This window comes from Neofelis nebulosa, chromosome 15, assembly GCF_028018385.1.
Source record: "Neofelis nebulosa isolate mNeoNeb1 chromosome 15, mNeoNeb1.pri, whole genome shotgun sequence".
In the NCBI taxonomy this organism is placed as follows: domain Eukaryota; kingdom Metazoa; phylum Chordata; class Mammalia; order Carnivora; family Felidae; genus Neofelis; species Neofelis nebulosa.
In genome coordinates, this window is record NC_080796.1 from 42,459,726 (window position 1) to 42,480,588 (window position 20,863).

At 38.9% G+C, this 20,863-nt stretch overlaps 1 long non-coding RNA gene and 1 pseudogene across 1 annotated transcript; one reads left to right on the forward strand and one right to left on the reverse strand.

Moving 5' to 3' along the window:
- Positions 1-6,184: 6,184 nt before the first annotated feature.
- Positions 6,185-9,934, reverse strand: LOC131495552 (sorting and assembly machinery component 50 homolog; annotated as a pseudogene).
- Positions 9,935-14,553: 4,619 nt separating this feature from the next.
- LOC131496173 (uncharacterized) lies at positions 14,554-19,905 on the forward strand. Its single transcript, XR_009254358.1, has 2 exons — positions 14,554-15,430; positions 19,729-19,905. It is a non-coding gene; the product is annotated as an uncharacterized LOC131496173 (long non-coding RNA).
- Positions 19,906-20,863: the final 958 nt, after the last annotated feature.

The following is a 20,863-nucleotide window of genomic DNA, read 5'->3' on the forward strand; positions in this document are numbered from 1 at the left end:
AACAATCAAACACTATCTGGAATTCTGGGCACCCCTGAATATCTTTGCACACATATTACCACACCTTAGGCATTTGGTTGTTTAGATATTACCACACTGGGCAATGCCTTTTGGACCACCTTATTTCCCTCTGACCATTCTTAGATCCCAATTAATCTCCCATCACATGAAGATAAGGGTCTTGTTCATAATAATTATCCTGATGAAAATCTTTCTGTTTGTGAATAGCTGTGGAAATGCCCAGGGATGTGATCTTCAGGCTTTTCTGGTGATATCCATAATTATCTCTTTTGAGGTTTATATTCCCGGCTAGGGGTTGGTACCTTCTAACATAACATCATGTTACAAAATTTAACCAGAACAATTAATAATAGAATTACTAGCTCAATGGCCTGAGCTATTAGTTCTGAAGAAAAATCTTTAGATTCCCTAGCCCGAGTGGTTCTTGATAATAGAATAGCATTAGATTACAAAGTAGGGGGTTTGTGCAATAGCTAAAACCTCATGCTGTATTATTCAAATTAGCTAAATTCTTAAAGGGACATTCAAGCTAAATTCCCTCATATTTTTAACTGGCTTCTCTTGGGATTTGGGACTCTGGTGTTCAAGTCTACAAATTGTATTATTAATTGCTGTTTTATTCTGTATATTATTCATTGTTTTGCTCAAAATAATGGTTGCTTAAAGTCTTAAAAACATTCATCAAACTTACCCACTGACCATCAACAAGTGAAACTTGAACTGACATAGCCTAAGGTCCACTTCCTTGAACCTCCTTGTTTCTCAGATGTACCCTTAAAACTCTTGCACAGCAAGCTTATTAAACATGATGAATATTGACCAACCATGAGACTCTCCCCTCCTGGAGAGTCGATAGACCTGGAGCAGGTTGTTGGCCACTCCAGCATCACAATGGGACTACAAAACCAAAGGTTTATCATTGATGCTTACTATATAGAAATACCTCAGTCAAAAGGGGGAAATGATAATGGAGAAAATAAAGCATTGCTAAGAGAGAGGGTTATTTAAAATGGATATTGGAGGACACTGAGGAAGTGGGGCTTAGGCACATCTCATCTCAAACCCTCAGAATTATTGCTGAACTCCACTAAAAGTCAAAACATCTGCATATTAAAATGGGCATAAATGGACTTTCCATCTAACACTTTCTAGCAATTGATCACATATAGATTAGTCTTACGGTACCTATACCAGCACCAATCACATCTCATCCAAAATAACTTAAGTAAATTCCTTCTTTAAAAACTCTAACATCCATTATTTCTCCCCCAGAGTACACTTTTGATTTTGGTTGAATCTGTGTCTCTCAGACTGCAATCCCTAAGACCCCAACTAAATACATGTATTTTATTTTGCAACTTGCAAAACAAACTGAGTTGGATAATCAGGACATCTGGAATTTCCTTAGTTTTAACTTTTATCCAGACTAAGTCTTCAATAGGTCTCCAGAGATCCTCAGAAGTTAATATATAATCTATTTTTACCCCTAAACCACCTCTTGAGTATTTTTGGTAGGGTTAGTGAGTCATATTTGCTATTGTCCTCCTGTCTTTCATAATTGTGTTCAAAATATATTTGATCAGAGAGACACTTAATACAGAATTCCAAATGGCTGTATAATATGGTAAAGCAGTATTAAGATAATTATTGTAGCCAGTGTAGCACCAAATTATAACAGCTGTCAATTTTTGTCCATTCAAAGGCTGTTTATAATTTCAGTAGGATGCTATAGATGTAAATAGTATATTAAGTTTAAAATGTGTCAATCTGAAAACGGGCTTAACCAGATTTTGGTCAGTTATAAATTTAGTATAATGTATCAACCTGTATTTCAAATTTGGCATGTAGTATGATATATATCCCAGAGTACCGACCAACATTATTTATTATTATTTTCGTTTAGGTTGTAGACTACTGAATTATTTTAGTGGGGGAAGACAAAAACTCAAAGGCAGTCTTTGGCAACAGAGAGATGCCTCCAGGAACAAAGGAACTGTCAGTGCCATTTCCATCCCCTCCCCCTCAGCATAAGCATGGGGCTAGGTGCACTCACCAGCACACCACCAACACCTGCTAATAACTTACACCAAGCCCCAACCCCCATGCTCCTAGTCATGCTTGTTTCAGTCCCAGTGCTGTGGGCCTTCTCCCTCAGTAGACTGGCATAAACTCCTGCCAACACCACATATCCCAATTTGAGAGTTTTGCAGGGTCTCCATTCTGGTGGAGACCTAGAGACAGGTCTCAATTCACAAGCAGACTAGAGCACACCTAGTTAAAATTTGCCACATTCAGGCCAGGGGTCAAACATGGCCCACAACAGGAGAAGACAGCCTTTGCATATGACCGGCCTGAAGGATAAAGTGGCCAGGACACAACAGCAGCATGCAGAATACATTCAAGACACTCTCTGAAGTGCCAGTCCCTGGGAAACAAGGGACACAACCCTGTAGGGCACTAAACAACCTCTTCTTCATAAGGCCATTACATTTAAGAACAGGACATGTAGCTGACTTTCCTAACACAGAAATAGGCACAGAAACTTAGACAAAATAAGACAGAGGAATTTGCCCTAAATGAAACAGAACAAGGCCATGGCCGGAGATCTAAGTGAAACAGATATAAGTGACATGTCTGATGGAGAATTTAAAGTAATGATCATTGGGGCGCCTGGGTGGCTCAGTTGTTTCAGAGTCCAACTCTTGGTTTTGGCTCAGGTCATGATCTCATGGTTAGGGTCAATCCCTGTGTTTGGCTCTGAGCTGACAGTGTGGAGCCTGCTTAGGATTCTGTCTCTCCCTCTCTCTTTGCCCTCCCCTGGTTACACACACTCTGTCTCAAAAATAAATCAACATAAAAAAAAATGATCATAAAGATACTCATTGGGCTTGAGTGGAAGAAAGACCAATGGAATGGAAGACATCAGTGAGACCCTTAAAACAGAGATAAGGAATAACAAAAGGCATCCAGACTGGCAAGGAGGAAGACAAACTTTCACTCTTCACAGATGACATGATACTCTATGTGGAAAATCCAAAAGACTCCACCAAAAAAACTGCTAGAATTAATACATGAATTCAGCAATGTCTCAGGATATAAAATCATTGTACAGAAATCAATTGCATTTCTGTACACCAATAATGAAGCAGCAAAAAGAGAAATCCAGGAATCGGTCCCATTTACAATTATACCAAAACCCATAAAATACCTATGAATAAGCCTAACAGGTAAAAAATCTATACACTGAAAACTATAGAAAGCTTATGAAAGAAACTGAAAAACTGAAAAAATGGAAAAACATTCCATGCTCATGGATTGGAAGAATAAATATTGTTAGAATGTCAATACTACCCAAAACAATCTACATATTCAATGCAATCCCTATCAAAATAATACCAGCATTCTTCAGAGCTAGAACAAACAATCCTAAAATTTGTATGTAACCACAAAAGACCCTGAATGGCCAAAGCAATCTTGAAAAAGAAAGCCAAAACTGGAGGCATCACAATTCCAGACTCCAAGCTATCTTACAAAGCTGTAATCATCAAGACAGTATGGTACTGGCACAAGAACAGACACTCAGATCAATGGAACTTCTATAATAGAGAACCCAGAAATGGACCCACAAACATATGGCCAACTAATCTTTGACAAAGCAGGAAAGAATATCCGATGGAGAAAAGGCAGTCTCTTCAGTGAATGGTGCTGGGAAAACTGGACAGCAACATGCAGAAGAATGAACCTGAATCACTTTCTTACATGATACACAAACTCAAAATGGATGAAAGGCCTAAACATAAGAGAGGAAGCCAAAATCCCAGAGGAGAAAACTGGCAACAATCTCTTTGACCTTAGCTGCAGCAACTTCTTACTTGACATGTCTCCAGAGACAAGAGAAACAAAAGCAAAAATGAACTATTGGGACCTCATCAAGATAAACTTCTGCACAGCAAAGGAAACAATCAGCAAAACTAAAAGGCAACCGACAGAATGGGAAAAGATATTTGTAAATGACATATCAGATAAAGGTTTAGTATCCAAAATCTATAAAGAACTTATCAAACTCAACACCTAAAATACAAATAATCCAGTGAAGAAATAGGCAGAAGACATGAATAGACACACTTTTCCAAAGAAGACATCCAGATGGCTAACAGACACATGAAAAAATGCTCAACATCATTCACCATCAGGGAAATGCAAATTAAAGCCACATTGAGATACCATTTCACACATGTCAGAATGGCTAAAATTAACAACTCAGGCAATAACAGATATTTGCAGGAATGCGGAGAAAGAGGAACACTTTTGCACTGCTGGTGGGAATGCAAGCTGGTGCAGCCATTCTGGAAAACAGTATGGAGGTTCCTAAAAAAAATTGAAAATAGAACTATCCTATGACCCAGCAATTGCACTACTAGGTAATTATCCAAAGGATATGGAGTGCGGATTTGAAGGGGCATATATACCCCAATGTTTATAGCAGTACTATCAACAACAGCCAAAGTATGGAAAAAACCCAAATGTCCATTGATGAACGGATAAAGATATATGCATAAGATGTATATACAGAATGCAGTATTACTCAGTGATCAAATAGAATGAAATCTTGCCATTTGCAACTACGCGGATGGAACTAGAGTGTATTATGCTAAGCAAAATAAGCCAGAGAAAGACAAATATCATATTATTTCATTCATATGTGGAATTTAAAATATGAAACAGATGAACATAAGGGAAGGGAAGCAAAAATAATATAAAAACAGAGAGGGAGGATTGCTGGTGGGGTGTTGGGTGGAGGGAAGGGCTAAAGGGATGAGGGGCAATAAGGAGGACACTTGTTGGGATCAGCACTGGGTTTTATAGGTAAGTGATGAATCACTAAATTCTGTTCCTGAAATTATTGCACTGTAAGTTAACTAACTTGGATTTAAATTAAAAAAAAAAAAGTTTCAATAAAAATGAGAAACATGCTCAATGGAATGAACAGCAGCCTAGAAGAAGCAGAGGAACAAATTAATGACCTAAAATACAGAGTGATAGAAAGTAATCAAGCTGAACAAAAGAGGAAAAAAAGAACTACACAAAACAAGAATAGACATAGGGAATTCAGTGACCCCATCAAATATAATAACATTTGTATTATAGGGATCTCAGAAGAAGCAGCAAGAGAAAAGGGGGAAGAAAATATATTTAAAGAAATAATAGCTGAAAACTTCCTTCATCTGGGGAAGGAAACAGATATCCAGATCCAGGAGGCACAGAGAACCCCCAACAAAATCAAAAGCAGATCCGCACCAAGACATATTGTAATTATAGTGGCAAAATATAGTGATAAAAAAAATAAAAGCAGCAAGACTAAGGAAGACCATTGCATACAAGGGAAACTCCATAAGGCTATCAGTGAATTTTTCAGCAGAAACTTTGCAAGCTAGAAGGGAGTGGCATGATATATTCAACACGCCAAATAGGAAAAACCTGCAGCCAAGAAAACTCTATCCAGCAAGGCTATCATTTGGAATAGGGGAGATAAAGAGTTTCTCAGAAAAACAAAACCCAAAGGAGTTCATGACCACTAAACCAGTCCTGCAAGAGATATTAAAGAGGACTGTTTTGGTGTTTTCTTCAAAGTGACAATGTTAAAGTAGGAAACACAAAAGTAGAAAAATGAATATTTCTGTAAAAAATCAGCTAAGGAACTCACAAAGAGATGTAAATCATGGCATCATAGACATAATATTTGGGGAGGAGAGGAGTAAAGAATGGTTCCAAACTTAAATGACCATCAGATTATAGACAGCTATATGCATAAGATGTTATATACAAACCTAATGGCAGCCAAAAATAACCTCTAATAGATATGCAAAGAATAAATAGAAAGAAATCCAAATATATCACTGAACAAGCAAACTGTGAAAGAGAGAAAGAAAGGATGAAAGAAAAACTTCAGAAACAATCACAAAACAAGGGATAAAATGGCAATAAATACATATCTATCAATAGTTAATTTTTGTTTTGTCTTTAACATTTATTGACATGGTTTACCATAAGGACTGCAAAGAATGACTCAGATGTGTTTACTTAGAAAGTGTGTGGCACTGAGTGACTCACTGCTGCCCAAGTTCCAGAGCTCTTCCCGTAGGGTGTAAAGGACACGTGTCAGCTACAGGAACCTTATCCCGGCTTCTAATTAGATGCCATCACATATCCTGTCACCCTTCTGCATACCCATGGGGACACAGTAATTAAGTGCCAGCCAAGTTGTTGCCAAGCCTGGGGACAATCCTGGCACCATGACACTAGCAAATGCACTCAGCCAGCTTATGAATATGAGTCTTGGGACCCTCCCCATAGTTGAGGTGGCAGAGGTTCCCACATCGAGAAAGAAGTGTAGTCTGTAGTTCTCTGAAACCATGCTGGCCTGGCTGGAAAAATAATGGGGTATACAGGTGTAGGTTGCTGGCCTAGTATGCTTCTCCACTCCGTACTCTCCTTCACTCTGACCCAATGCTGTGCATGCTGAACCCACATGCACTTGTCGGTCCTCCAAGGTAAAACGTGTCAGCAATACTTGGTGGTTTATTGTCAATGGGCACCAACATCCCACCCCAAAGAGATTCTGAAAAAACTGAATCGAATATGAGTTGTTTATTCAACTGAAGCTTGAAATCTTCTTTTATGAAGCTTATGTCCCCTGTGGTGTAGCCTGCCAGTTCCTGGTGAACTTTCAGCAAAGTACCTCCTCTTGGCAAGATGGAGGAGTTCCAACAGTTGATGACCATTGCTTCATGACTTCAGTGAGTGTCCACTTTCCTTCCTGACAGTAAAGGGTGCCATCCTCCTGAAGCAGCCCAGCTCTCACCACATGCCCTCCCACTTGATGGTGTGACTGGTCTTCCATTAATCTTCCATTAATCTGGCTTATTTCAAAGGTAATGTCTAGTGCATTTGGAAGTGCATCATCACTTTGTCATATATTAATCAAAACATTCACTTGCCTAATATTCCTAGGTGAAGCAATTTTTCACAGGCTTTGCGAGATTTCCATATCACCTCAATAAGGTTTTTACCTTAAAAAGGCCTCCAATTTCACATATGATGACATCATCCTCAGTTCTTCCAAGTCTATCAAAATGAAGGTGTTGAACAACCACATCTTTGTTTTCAAGGATTTCCTGTTTAGCCTCAGGTTCAGCTTCAACAAGTTCCGCTTATCTCCTACTGCTCCAAATCTGGTCCGTTAGCTGGAAGAGGCTTCCAACTCCAGGCGTGTATTGTGCCTATGACTTCCACTGGCTACCATCTTGCAGAGCTACCTGGGCCTGACCATGGCTCAGCTGGTGAGAGCAGAGGGCAGGTCCACTGTGGTGGAGCTACCAGTCAATGCAACACTCACAAGCCCTTAGACACAGTGCACTCTATCAATCATTACTTTCAATGTGAATGGACTAAACACTCCAAAAGACAGGGTGACAGGTGGATAAAAGAAAGAAAGAGACCCAACTATATGCTGCCTATAGAAAACTCATTTTAGACCTTAAGACACCTGCATACTGAAAGTGAGGGGATGGAGAGACATTTATCATGCAAATGATGTCAAAAGAGAGCTGAAGTAGTAACACTTAGATAAGTAGATTTTATATGCTTTTTTAAAATTTTATTTTTAATTTTTTTTGCTTAAAGAGAGAGCATGAATGGGGGAGAGGGGCAGAAAAAGAGAGAAGATCTTAAGCAGGCTCCATGCTCAGCATATGTAAAAAACACACAGTGAACATCATACTCAATGAGGGAAAAATGGAAAACTTGCCCCCTAAGGTCAGGAACAAGACAAGAATGTCTACTTTCATCACTTTTATTCAACATAGTACTGGGTGTCATAGCCACAGTAATAAGATTAAAAGAAATAAAAGGCGGATGCAAGGAAGAATTCAAACTTCACTATTTGCAAATAACCTAATACTAGATATAGAAAGTCCAAAAGACTTCACAAAAGAACTACTATAACTGATAAATGAATTTTGTAAAGTTGCAGGATACAAAATCAGAGTGCAGAAATCTGTTGCATTACTATGCAATAATGAAGAATAGAAATTAAGAAAAAAAATTCCACTTACAATTGCACCAAAAATAATAAAATAGGAATAAATCTAACCAAAGAGGTAAAAGACCTGTACTCTGAAAAATATAAAACATTGATGTAAGAAATTGAAGAAGGCACAAAGAAATGGAAAACCATTCCATGTTCATGGATTAGAAGAACAAATACTGTTGAAATGTCTATACTATCCAAAGCAATCCACAGATTTAATGCAATCTCTATCAAAATACTAAAAGCATTGTTCACAGAACTTGAACAAATGATCCTAAAATTTACATGGAACCACAGAGACCCCAAATAGCCAAAGCAATTTTGAAAAAGAAAAGCTGGAAGTATCACCATTTCATACTTCAAGTTATGTTGCAAAGCTATAGTATGATACTGGCACAAAAATAGATCCATAGATCAATAGAACAAGAAAGAAAACCCAGAAATAAACCCACAATTGTATGATCAGTTGGTCTTCAAAAATGCAGGAAAGAATATAGAATGGTAAAAAGACAGTCTTCTTAGCAAATGATGTTAGGGAAACTGGACCATTTTCTTATACCATACCACAAAAACAAACTCAAAATGGATCAAAGACCTAAATGTGAGACCTGAAACCATAAAAATACTAGGAGAGAGCACAGGTGACAATGTCTTTGATACTGGCCATGGCAACATTTTTCTAGCTATGTCTCTTGAGGCAAGAGACATAGAAGCAAAAATAAACTATTCACTACATCAAAATAAGCTTCTACACAGTACAGGAAACAATAAAATTAAAGGGCAACCTACTGAAAAGGAGAAGATATTTGCAAATGACACATCTAATAAAGGGTTAGTATCCAAAATATATAAAGAATTTATATAACTCAATACCCAAAAAACAATCCAATAAAAACCGGGCGGAAGGAATGAACAGGCATTTCTCCAAAGAAGACATTCAGAAGGCCAACAGACACATGAAAAGATGCTCAACATCACTCATCATCAGGAAAATGCAAAATCAAAACTACATTGAGATGTCACCTCACACCTGTCAGAATGGCTAAAATAAAACACACAGCAAGTGTTGGCAAAGATGTGGAAAAAAAGAAACACTCTTGCACTGTTGATGGTAATGCAAACTGGTCTAGCCAATGTGGAAAACTGTATGGATTTTTGTCAAAAATAGAACTATCCTATGATCCAGTAATCACACTACTGAGTACCTAAAGAATATGAAAACACTAATTCAGAGACATATGTTTATAGCAGCATTATTTACAATAGCCAAACTATGGAAGCAGCCCAAGTATCTATTGACTGATAAATTGATAAAGACAATGTGGTTGTGGTTGTGTGTGTGTGTGTGTGTGTGTGTACACACACACAGTGGGATATTATTTAGTCATAAAAAAGAATGAAATTTTTGCCATTTGCAATGACATGGGTGGAGCTAGACAGTGTAATGCTAAACGAAATAAGTCAGAGAAAGACAAATACCATATGATTTCACTCATATGTAGAATTTAAGAAACAAAACAAAGGGGTGAAAAAGAGGCAAGCCAAGAAACATACTCTTAACTGTTGAGAACAGAGGTTGGTGTGGGGGATGGGTGAAATAAGTGATGGGGATTAAGGAGTGCACTTGTCATGATGAGCATTGGTAATGTATGGATTTGGTTGACTGACTATATTGTACACCCGAAACTAATATAACACTGCACATTAACTATACTGGAATTAAAAAAAATAAAATTCACGTGGAAGAGTAGAGAGCCAAGAATAGCCAAAACCATTACATAGCTTTATAATACATGCTAGGGAACGTCTCCTCACTTTGTACATACCTCGGTCAATGGTAAACTGTCTTACTAGAATTAACTTTGAAGAAGAATCACAATAAGCAGTGTTATGCAGCAACACAGAGACCCAGTCATAGATCCACACAAACATAGAACCTGGAAATATGAAGGTTGTATTCCACACAAGGGAAAAAGCATAGATTCTCTGATAATGAGTGTAACTGACATGTAAAAAGATTTGGACTCTGATCTTTTTGATCTTTTGAAAAAGGTTTTTACAAAGCCTGTATCTGACAGCTTATATTTTATTATAGTATTCACTGTTGCATGGAAGTTTATTTTCATTATTAAATTTAATATAAAAAAACTATCTTATTTCAAGGTAGGGAAGGATTTCTAAAATAAGGCACAAGAAACACCAAAAAAAAAAAAAAAGAAAAAAGAATAAGAGAAAAAGAAAGAAAGAAACAGCAACTAAGGAAAACATTCCAGTGTTCTTAGAAGCATTAAGTAAATAGATGGCAATAGGCAGAAAGGAAAAGTAGTGGCACAAAAAGTAATATCCAGGATAGGAAGAAACCCAGACCCCTTTGCTCCTAAGGGCAACAATTCATACCCAGGAGTGATGATGATTTTAACCCATTTGACCCTGGTAACTTAATCTACTAGAAGCTGGGCCCATGAAAATACACAAAACTAAAACAAATGATAATATGGGATGAATCAGAGTCACTGAAGAGAGCTTTACTAGACAAAAAAAAAAAAAAATGACAAAAATTGGAATGGAGTTCCAACAAACTGATTTGGACACAGAAACCCAGTGAATATTAGATTCATGGCCCAAAAGAAGACAAAACTTTATTCTCACAGGAGCAGATATTATGCAACTTGGACCCATTACCACTTGACACCTTTGAATATTTGGAGAAAAAATACTGATTTACGAAGATCTGTGATTAGCAGCAACCTGGAGATTATGATGGCCTCTACCTAATATATTTATCCCTAAAAGCATATCCATTGAGAACAGGAGAATCTACTAATATAATAATAAAATTAGGATTATTAACTGTGATTCATGATAGGGTACACTCTCACCAATATATGTGGAAGCAACAGAAAAAATTGAAAAGATCAGTTTAAAAGCTGAGCCCCCATAGGACAGAAAAGCATTATAGTATTTGCAGGTTCCAGAAACAAAGGATAACTGATTGATTTGATAAGAACAGCTGAGGAACTAAGTCAAAATAAAGGCTTTAACACTCATGTTTATCAACAAAACAGGCCTACACCTAATGTACATAGATGCAATCAAAATAGGTCATTTAGAACTAAATATGCAAGACCCATTTGGCCACCTAAGCCATTTAGACTACCACTCTTTATAACAAATTATGAAGATAGAAACCCAAAGAGAAACCCCAGAAAATATGCATGTGCAGTGTCAGAGAAATGGAAACAACCACCTTTTAGAGTAAATAGACCCAAGAAAAATAAACCTACGTATAGACCCACTGACCCATTTATTGTGAATAGTTACCCCATTTAAAAAACTTAATTCTATTAATAGACAAGCCATTGGTAGCCAGAGGAGAGCAAACCCCCTAGAGTCTGGGCAGTCTCTGTCTCTTGGCCCAAGCTGGTGACAGTCACTCAAGTTATACTGGCCATTTCAATAGAAACCACTTCGTAAGTAAAAATGCTACATATATCACTATGTTGTTAGAGATAGGGTTCTAAGTACCATTATACTAGGCTATCCTACTAATTTAGAAAACTTTAACAATAAAAAGGAATTAGTTGAAGGATTAAGGTGAAAATTAACACCAGGGACAAGGGTACATAGATTCCTAACAATGTGATAGATCACTCATTATGGATAAATGCCTTATTGGTCCCGATTTAGAAAACATTCTTGGACTAGATGTAATAGGACATATAAAAATTAAGAGAAACATTCAGGAACCCCTAAAGGAACAAATTATTATCCCCATATTTTTCGATTAACAATCCAATCTGGCCTGTTAAAAAGGCAGATCGATCATATAGACTTATAGTAGATTAGAAGAAGTTAAACAAATACTCTCTCAAAATTGAGGAAGTACTCCTAGATTTAGGCATTATCCTAATCAGTATCACCACTGGATCGGGACTTATTACATGGTGATAGACTTATCTGACATGTTCTTTGCTATTCTAATTGATGAGGAGAGCCAATCCATGACTGCACTCATTGGGCAGACAATATCAGTTTACTAGGTTACCACAAGATTAACACAAGAGACCAGTAATAGCCCACAACTTTCTAACACAAAACATCCAGGTTTTTCAGGAAAACAACACACACAAACCAGCATTTCCTATATTGATGACACATTTACTTGTGGTGATAACTTGGAAGAACAGACTAGAGTCACTATAGAATTAATTGAAATCTTTACACTCACAGGATGGACAACTGACCAAAGTAACATACAGGGACACTACACTAAAATTTCTAGGTCTTCTGAAGGCAGAATATATGAGACCCAGTCACAGACAAGCTAGATTGCACTTCATTTGTACCACAAAATCAACAGCTCAGAAACTGATAGGACTTTTTTGGATATTGGAAATAGCACATACCACATCTGAAGATATTAAAACACATTTTTGAAATAAATAGGAAGAGTAGGGAATTTAGATGGAGACCCATGAGGCAGTCTTTATTTCAGAAATGCTGTCAGAACTTACAATACCATCTCATGAGGGCTCTGGATATAAACCAGAGTGCCTATACTCACAAGGGTTTGGACTAAAACACCACTATGGACTAAAACACCACAGGACCCCCAAGTATTACCCAACTGTATTTTGGACTAAGAAGTTCCTGTGGTCCGACAACAGACACCAACCAATTAAAAGGCTTACCCAGGTACTCTATGAGCCCTACAAAATTCAGAACCACTGACAGAAAGTAAACTAATTACACCTAAGCTACAACAGCCTATTCTGGAATGGGTAAAGCAGACCCCTGACCATAAAGTCCTAACATGGAAATGGTATATTTCCAAGCAGGACAAACAGGTTGAGGGTCAGCTTTGTGTGAACTGAGAAAATCTCCACTATGCCAATAGTGGACTTGCCAGAATTCCTGAGGGCAAGCCTATCCACGCTCCAGCAGTTGGGCAATGGGGACTGCCCTGGTCCCTGGCACCCAGTAATGCCTGGTTTATACACACATCAGCCTCCATGACACCATCTGGAGAATGCTAGCAGCCAGTGGCCTTGAGGACTAATGATGGTCTAACCCTGACAGATTCAGGCTTGAGAAAATCAGCACAATATGCTGAATTAATGGCCATAAAACTAACTGATGAACAATCTGTTAAAGAAAATCAGAATGACCTATATCTTTCTCAGACCCATGGGAAATAGCTGTTGGAATAGTTCTTTGGTCAGGAACGTGGGGGGGAAATGACTGGAAAATAGGAAATATGAACATATGGAGTAAGGATATGGCAGAAAATAGCACTGGCTGACATCTTCATGTTCATCACACATGTCTCGGCATATCAGAAAGACAAGGCTCAAGTACCAAAACTTAATGACCAGGTAGACAAACTCACTAGGAAAACTAAGAGGCCCGGGGTGCCTGGGTGGCTTGGTTGGTTAAGCATCCGACTTCGGCTCGGGTCATGATCTCACGGTCCGTGAGTTCGAGCCCCACGTTGGGCTCTGTGCTGGCAGCTCGGAGCTTGGAGCCTGTTTCGGATTCTGTGTCTCCCTCTCTCTCTGCCCCTCCCCTGTTCATGCTCTGTCTCTCTCTGTCTCAAAAATAAGTAAACATTAAAAAAAAAAATTTTTAAAAAGAGGCCCAAATTCCCAAAATTTAACAAAAATACAATGATTCACGACTAAGGAGGAAACCAATTCAAAACACAACCATATATAAACAAGCAGAACAATGGAACATAAAACCTGAGCACACAAATATGCCAATTGATTGGATCATTGCATGGGCACATATCACCAAACAAATCATGCTGGGACACAAAGCACTAGGACATGATTAGGAAAATAAACATGTATATACCCACCAAATACCTCCACTTTCAAATTAAGAAATGTGGGAATTGCTGAAAGTTTAAAGTGTGAAGGTCACTAATGAATACTCTGTAAGGTCAAAGAAGCAGACAGACCCTTCCAGATTATACAAATGATTGTATAGGACCCTTATCTGTACCAGGGAACAAATTATGCATGCACTTTGTAGACACATGGTCAGGAATAGGATTACTCTATCCTTGCAGGAAAAATGATCAGAAATCTACCATCAGAGCATTAGAAATCAGGATTGCTTGCTATGGTATCCCAATTAAATCAGGGGCCCCACTGCAAAGGAAAGCAAGTACAAGAATGGGCTAAGAACAAAGCATAGTAAGATACAAAGGACTTACACCTACAAGCCCAACCATGTCTGGGTCAAATGAAAGGTGCAATGGCTTACTCAAGCAGAAGCTGACTAATAAGCCTGATATAAAAGCTTGGACGAAACCAGTCTGGGAGGTGGCAAGATCTCTAAACCATAAATATGGAAAGAATGGAAAAACTCCTATCGCATTAATATTGCAAGCACCTCTACAGATGAGACCACTAACAAACTCCAGAATCTAAACTAGAAGGAAAACATTTAAAAAAAACATAATGGTATATATATAGTACTAGGGAAATTATGGTACCTGCCATCAATACAACCTACTGGATGACTGAAGAAAAAACTACATTACATCACATTAAAGAAAATAATATGATGACTCTGAAAATGGCAGGCATAAGAACACCACCTTTACTGTATTGACACCAGATGCCTGATATTTAGCCTCGCAAGATGGAGGGCGACTATGCTAGAGGGAATATAGGCAATAACGGACGTCATAATGGTAGATATCCTTGGGTGGCAAGAACAACGAGAAGGAATTAAAAGTGCCAAGGAAACTATCTTTATTTTGCAGGCATGAATCCACGATGCCTCTTTAACCCTACCAAGATTACTAACGGGTCAGTGCAGCATGCTGCCTGCTGCCCATACTCCGTTGCCTATCGCTCCCTGTTGGATACCATAGTCATTACAGCTATGGATACTCCTCTGATGGCTCCAGCAGTAGGAGCTGTGCCAGTGTTCTGAACTGGAATGCCACTTTCTGGTCCGGCACAACTCCACTGCCTATGACATCCTCCGCATTCTCCAGAGATCACTAGTCTAGTCACCTTATTGCAGCGAGGACTCATCAACATCAGCGGCATCAACCAACCCAGCCTCTGCACCCCATCCCTCGCTGTCAGCACTATCTACTCACCGGGAAAGCTTCAATCAGTAGAGACACCAAATACTTAGGGAAGCTGATGAAGCAGTGGCGACCTCCATTTTAATCTCCACAAGAACCATCAAGGATTCTGAACAACAACCTATTAGACATTGACTTGGAGGATGAAGACTGGCCTGAACTACTAACTGGCTTTTGGTATCATAACCCAGCACATATATATCGTCAACCAGGTTCTGAATTTTTTACTTTTTTAAAAAAATATATATTTCTGAAAGAGAGAGAGAGGAAGGGGCAGAGAGAAGGGACACAGAGGATCCCAAGCAAGCTCTGCACTGGCAGTGCAGAGTCCCATGAGGGGCTCGATCCCATGAACCCTGACATGACCTCAGCCAAAATTAAGAGTCAGATGCTCAACTGACTGAGCCACCCGGGCATCTCTGTACTTTTATCCTGCTAAATTGAGGCAGCATTGGACACATCACAGAGACTCTGAAAATAATCTGGATTTAGTTCCTGATTTGTGTGTGAGCATTTTAGTGTAAAAGCAGCTGCTGAATACACAGAATAGGAATTATATCTTTAAATAGGCCAAAAACTGATCATCTACACTCCTGATTTATACTGTTTAACCCATATTCACCTACTAGAAAGTGAATAATGGATCTATGGACATTATTCCCAGACTTTAAAAGAACCAGGGACATTATGTGGTGTATAGAGAACACCCAGGAAACTTAGCACATAACACATATCATTATCTTCTGTAATATAATCAAGCTACTATCTCCTATCACAGATCTCTACCCCAAGAGTGTAGAAATCATTGTTAATAAATCCATACCAGTCATATTGCAATTTATAATCATAGTCTATACATTAAAATTTAATATGTAGGACTTTCTAGGCAAATGCTAATCGCCAAGTTGTGCTTGGGTTTATCCAGCTCCTTTATATCCAACTTATAACATATGCCAAAAACAGCTCAAAGGAAGGAAAGCCTTATGGTTCCTTGTTGGACTGGTAGGTGGCTTAAGTGGAGGAACAATGGCAGCCACTTTTTCTCAATTCCAAATCAAATTACATTAAATTCTTAAACTTTGCTCTCAATTTAACACACATGCGGTGGCAGTTTTGTCATCATGGGGTATACAGATGGATACAATTAGCCTTATGTTAGAAAACATAAATTTCACATGGCAGTAAAAAACAAAGCAGCCAGAGAAAATGCTAAAAAATAGCAACACTAAAAAAACCCCAAAATATGTTTTATGTACACTGTCAATGTACAGTTAGGGATGGCTGATATGTGGAGTACTCTTAGGACAGCTATAATCTTGGGTCAATACTGATTGTCTGAGATAACAGCCCAACCAGAAGTAGATATAATACATTCTAATGACTGTTATTCCTTGGACAACTACGAAATTAGAATATTGGCACTTAAGTAAGGAAACATGATCTCAGGTTACCACACTTTTGCAGTTTCCCAATATCAAAAGAGACAGTGGAGCCCACTGGCTATGGAAAGACCCCTTATGATAAAAGGAAAACATGTTCCTAAGGATACATTGTTGGAATGAATCCAAAGTACCATTATTACTGCTAGATCTTTGAAGATATCTATAGGATAAGTACTTATGACTATGGCTTTGATGCCTCCCCAACCAGTTATATATAACATAGAGCTAGTATGCTCTAAGCCAAACCTCACTCTTATCTATTGGAGTCAAGGAAAAAATAAGGAACAGAACATTACCTGTGTAAGACTACAACAGGTAAAGAATATGACAATACAAGGAAAAAGATGTTAATTAAGTTCAGCAGAAGATAAAGGAACCCTTAAAATAACCAGAGAAATGTTTCACATCAAGCCTCCAAAATTAATAATGTAAATCTCACATTAGAAAACTTAAGAAAAGTGAAGGTATATTTGGAAGGTGAGATTAATAAAGTCAAACTACCTTTGCAGGAATTTAAAAGAACAAAAATGTGCATTTATAAAAATAATGGCAGTTTTGAGTTCTAGTGTTATGGCAGTTGAACACATGTTTGATAGTGCTGTGCAAGCGTGCACCCCCTGGAACTTTATAAAAATGATCTTTACTTAGAAACGTAATTGTATGGAAATTTAACTGAGTCATTTAAGAAGCTTAACTTTTGGTTGCTTTATAATTAAACATGGTACCATGCTAAAGAGCTTTGTTATATTTATATTGATAACATTAGGAATATGGTTGCTTAAACTGGTCATTAAACTATAATATAAGAGAATGTTTGCCAAAGGAGAAATATTGTACAAATATGACTTAGCACCTGTGATGAATATTGTAAGTGTTGTAGGATCACAGGGTGGATTGATATCTTTGTGAATTTAGGTTTGTACAGGACATTTGTATTAATTAGCTTTAGAGTGATTTGAAATCACAGGATCGAGTGTTGTGTATTGGTTTGACATGATTTTAAATCCACTTATTTATGACAAAGACAAAAAAAGTTGTTCTTAGAAGTGAAGTTGTTTTGGTGCAACAATGGAGTTGTGTCAGGATGTCGTCATCTCATCTGTTCTCACTCATAACTTAGTAGCTCAGCTGCTGGGGGCCTTGGTCACAGGTTTATCAATAAAAATATATGAAGAAGCAAAGCGACTATGGCAAAGGAACATTAGACTATAAATACTGAGAATTTGTGAGAACTATCGTAGAGTGTTTGGTCTGGGCAAGGCTACACTCTGCTGATCTAAAATGACTTTTTTTTTTTTTTTTAAATTTTTTTTTCAACGTTTTTTTTTTTTTTTTTTTTTTTTTTGGGACAGAGAGAGACAGAGCATGAACGGGGGAGGGGCAGAGAGAGAGGGAGACACGGAATCGGAAGCAGGCTCCAGGCTCTGAGCCATCGGCCCAGAGCCCGACGCGGGGCTCGAACTCACGGACCGCGAGATCGTGACCTGGCTGAAGTCGGACGCTCAACCGACTGCGCCACCCAGGCGCCCCTAAAATGACTCTTGAAGACCTAGGGGCAAATAGCTCCTGCCATGGTTAAGACGGCTCTTCTACCGACAGTGGTGAAAGGCACGTGGTATCCCTTCAAAGAAGGGATCTCGCCCATCAACACCAGTGCTCTTGCTCTAGCCACATGTTCTAGCTACACGAGACTTTAGCGCTGGCATCTGGACTTCAGCTCCAAGATGGCTAACCTGTCTTCTGGGTACCACCTCCTATAAAATTACGCCTCAACTAAACTTGAACTTTATACATTTCATCTCCCCTTGCCTAGAACAATAGTATGACTAATCCAACCTTGGTTTGGAGTATGTTATTTCCATAGTGGCTAATGAAAAGACATTCTCTTGTATTCTATTGGCTTGTGAAATTTGCACAGTGAATTGTTGGCAAAGACAAAGTCAGCCTTTGAGTATTATTTGCCTTCCAAACAACACAGCTTTCAGAGGGATTATACACAATTGTGTAGGTTAAGGCTTAGAATTAGGCAGAGGCCGGGCACCCCCAACAGCCTGACCTGGACTTGCCTGACATTGCCTGATCTGCGCCTCCTGCACCCTGTCAGTCATCTTTGGCTAGTCTGAGCTCTCCAGGCCTGTGGACCTAGTTCTTGTCCCCAATAACCTACATTACCTCATAGGTGTAGGGACCCCTTCCTCCAAAAATCACTGTGAGGAAGCCATCGAAATAGGTGACATTCAGTCCCCATGTGTACTTACTGTTTGCTGGGGTTCCAGGCTTCTGCAGCAATCAAGGCTCCCAGCTGTCTTTTGTCGGCAGACACCTTGGCCACCCTGCTTGATCCAGTCATGGAAAGGCAGTGGAGATCTGCCAGCTCTGCCTTCAAGGGGAATATGGATTATGCATAGGTTAGCGTTTCAAATTAGTCAGGTGCCAGATACACAGTGCCCCTCCCCTGTGAGCCAGCCTCACTGGACATTGACCTGCTGTAGGTCCCTCACTACCCTGACTTGGGCAGCCCATGCATATGCTGTATATACTCTTTCAGTTGCTTTTAGGCAGCTGGGTCCCTCCAGGCCTTTGGAAGCTTGGGCCATCCACAACAACCTGCGTTGCCTCAAGAGTAGAGGGAGCCTAAACTGTGAACATCACTCTGAGATGTCAGTTGTATGGGCAATAGTCTGTGCCCATGGGGACTTGCTGTCAGCCGGGGTTCTCAGTTTCTGCTGTAATTGAGGCTTCCAAGTATCTTTTATTGGAGGATACCCTGGCCAGCCTGCCTGGTCCAGTCCTAGCAAGGCAGTCCAGATGACTCCAGCTCTGTCTTCACTGTGGATACATGCATTAGTATAGGTGAGGGCTTGGATATGGCAGACGCTAGACACTCCAGCAAAAATGAGTAAAGGAAACCTCCCTCACCGAAAATGGAGTCAGAAGCCCTGGAGGGGAGCTCCTAATGCTCATATTACTCATTGCAGCCAGGATAACCATTGCAGCCAGGATAACCATCACATAGGATTATGAAAAGGATAACTTCTCACATAGGATTTTCTTCTCCTACTTTTAAGAAAAAGAACAAAGATCCATGCCTGCCCCAACAACAATGCACCAACCACCACCTGCAGCCAAGGAGAAACTTCTGTAACCTGGAACACTTGTCCTTTTCCAGAGAACTTTAAAAAATAAAAACCTTCTCAATTTCCTCCAAAAACTGAATAAAAACTGACCGTCCCTTTGTCTCTTCATATTTGCCTATGGCTTGTTGTAGTTTGCTTGTCCCAAATAGCAATTCCTCTGCTATTTACAAATAAACTCATTTTGCTAGCAAAGTAACTGGCTATTTTAAGGTTGACATTACATGGTATCAGAGAAATGGAATCCAGAGAAGACCCCCAACAATTCCAAGGTTGTTGAGCAAACATGGCCAGTACTCACAGTGTATTCAGCTCATTGCTTTCTTGGTGACTCTGGAGTTTGAGGGTAAGTCTCTTGTGGACTTTGAGCTCCTCTCTATGTTTTGAGCGCTCAGGCTTTATTCAGGGTTTTTCATGAATGCATCTCCTTTCCTCCTGAGAGGAGGAAATTGTTGTCAAAGTTCCCTGGTAAGTCACCCATCCTGTTCAAAGCAGGGGATAACATAATTCCCAGTGTTTTAGCACAGCTGTCAGAAAAGTGAGCCCTTCATAATTAAGACATTTTAGGGAATCCAAAAGCAGATAGGTTCCACAAGGTTCTTGGGCCAGGATTTTGTTCCTTTCTAGAAAAATGGGTGAACTTTTGGACACTTAGAAATTGTAATGGCCATTCTGAGTGACACTTATGTTAGATAAGTCTACCTTAAGGGGTATGGTTGTAAGAGAAAATTCTGAAACTTTTGGAGACCGTGGAATGCGTTCTTTGGTTTGATATGTAGAATCTTCTAAAAGACAAAACGACTTGAAAAATAGTTCTAAACACACACACACACACACACACATTAGTAAAAGATATTGGCCATCAGAACTCATAATCTTAACTTAGTCTACCTACCAGAAACATAATTTGGATCCAACTATTTATTTTCTTTTAAACCTGAGACGTGGCTAACATTTCTGAACAAAAGCTGTAAGATCTCTATGTTCATTTATGTGTTCTGTAGATCTATGTTATATATGTTATAGACATGTAATTTTTTTTTTTTTTTACCTCTGGATGGTATGGCCA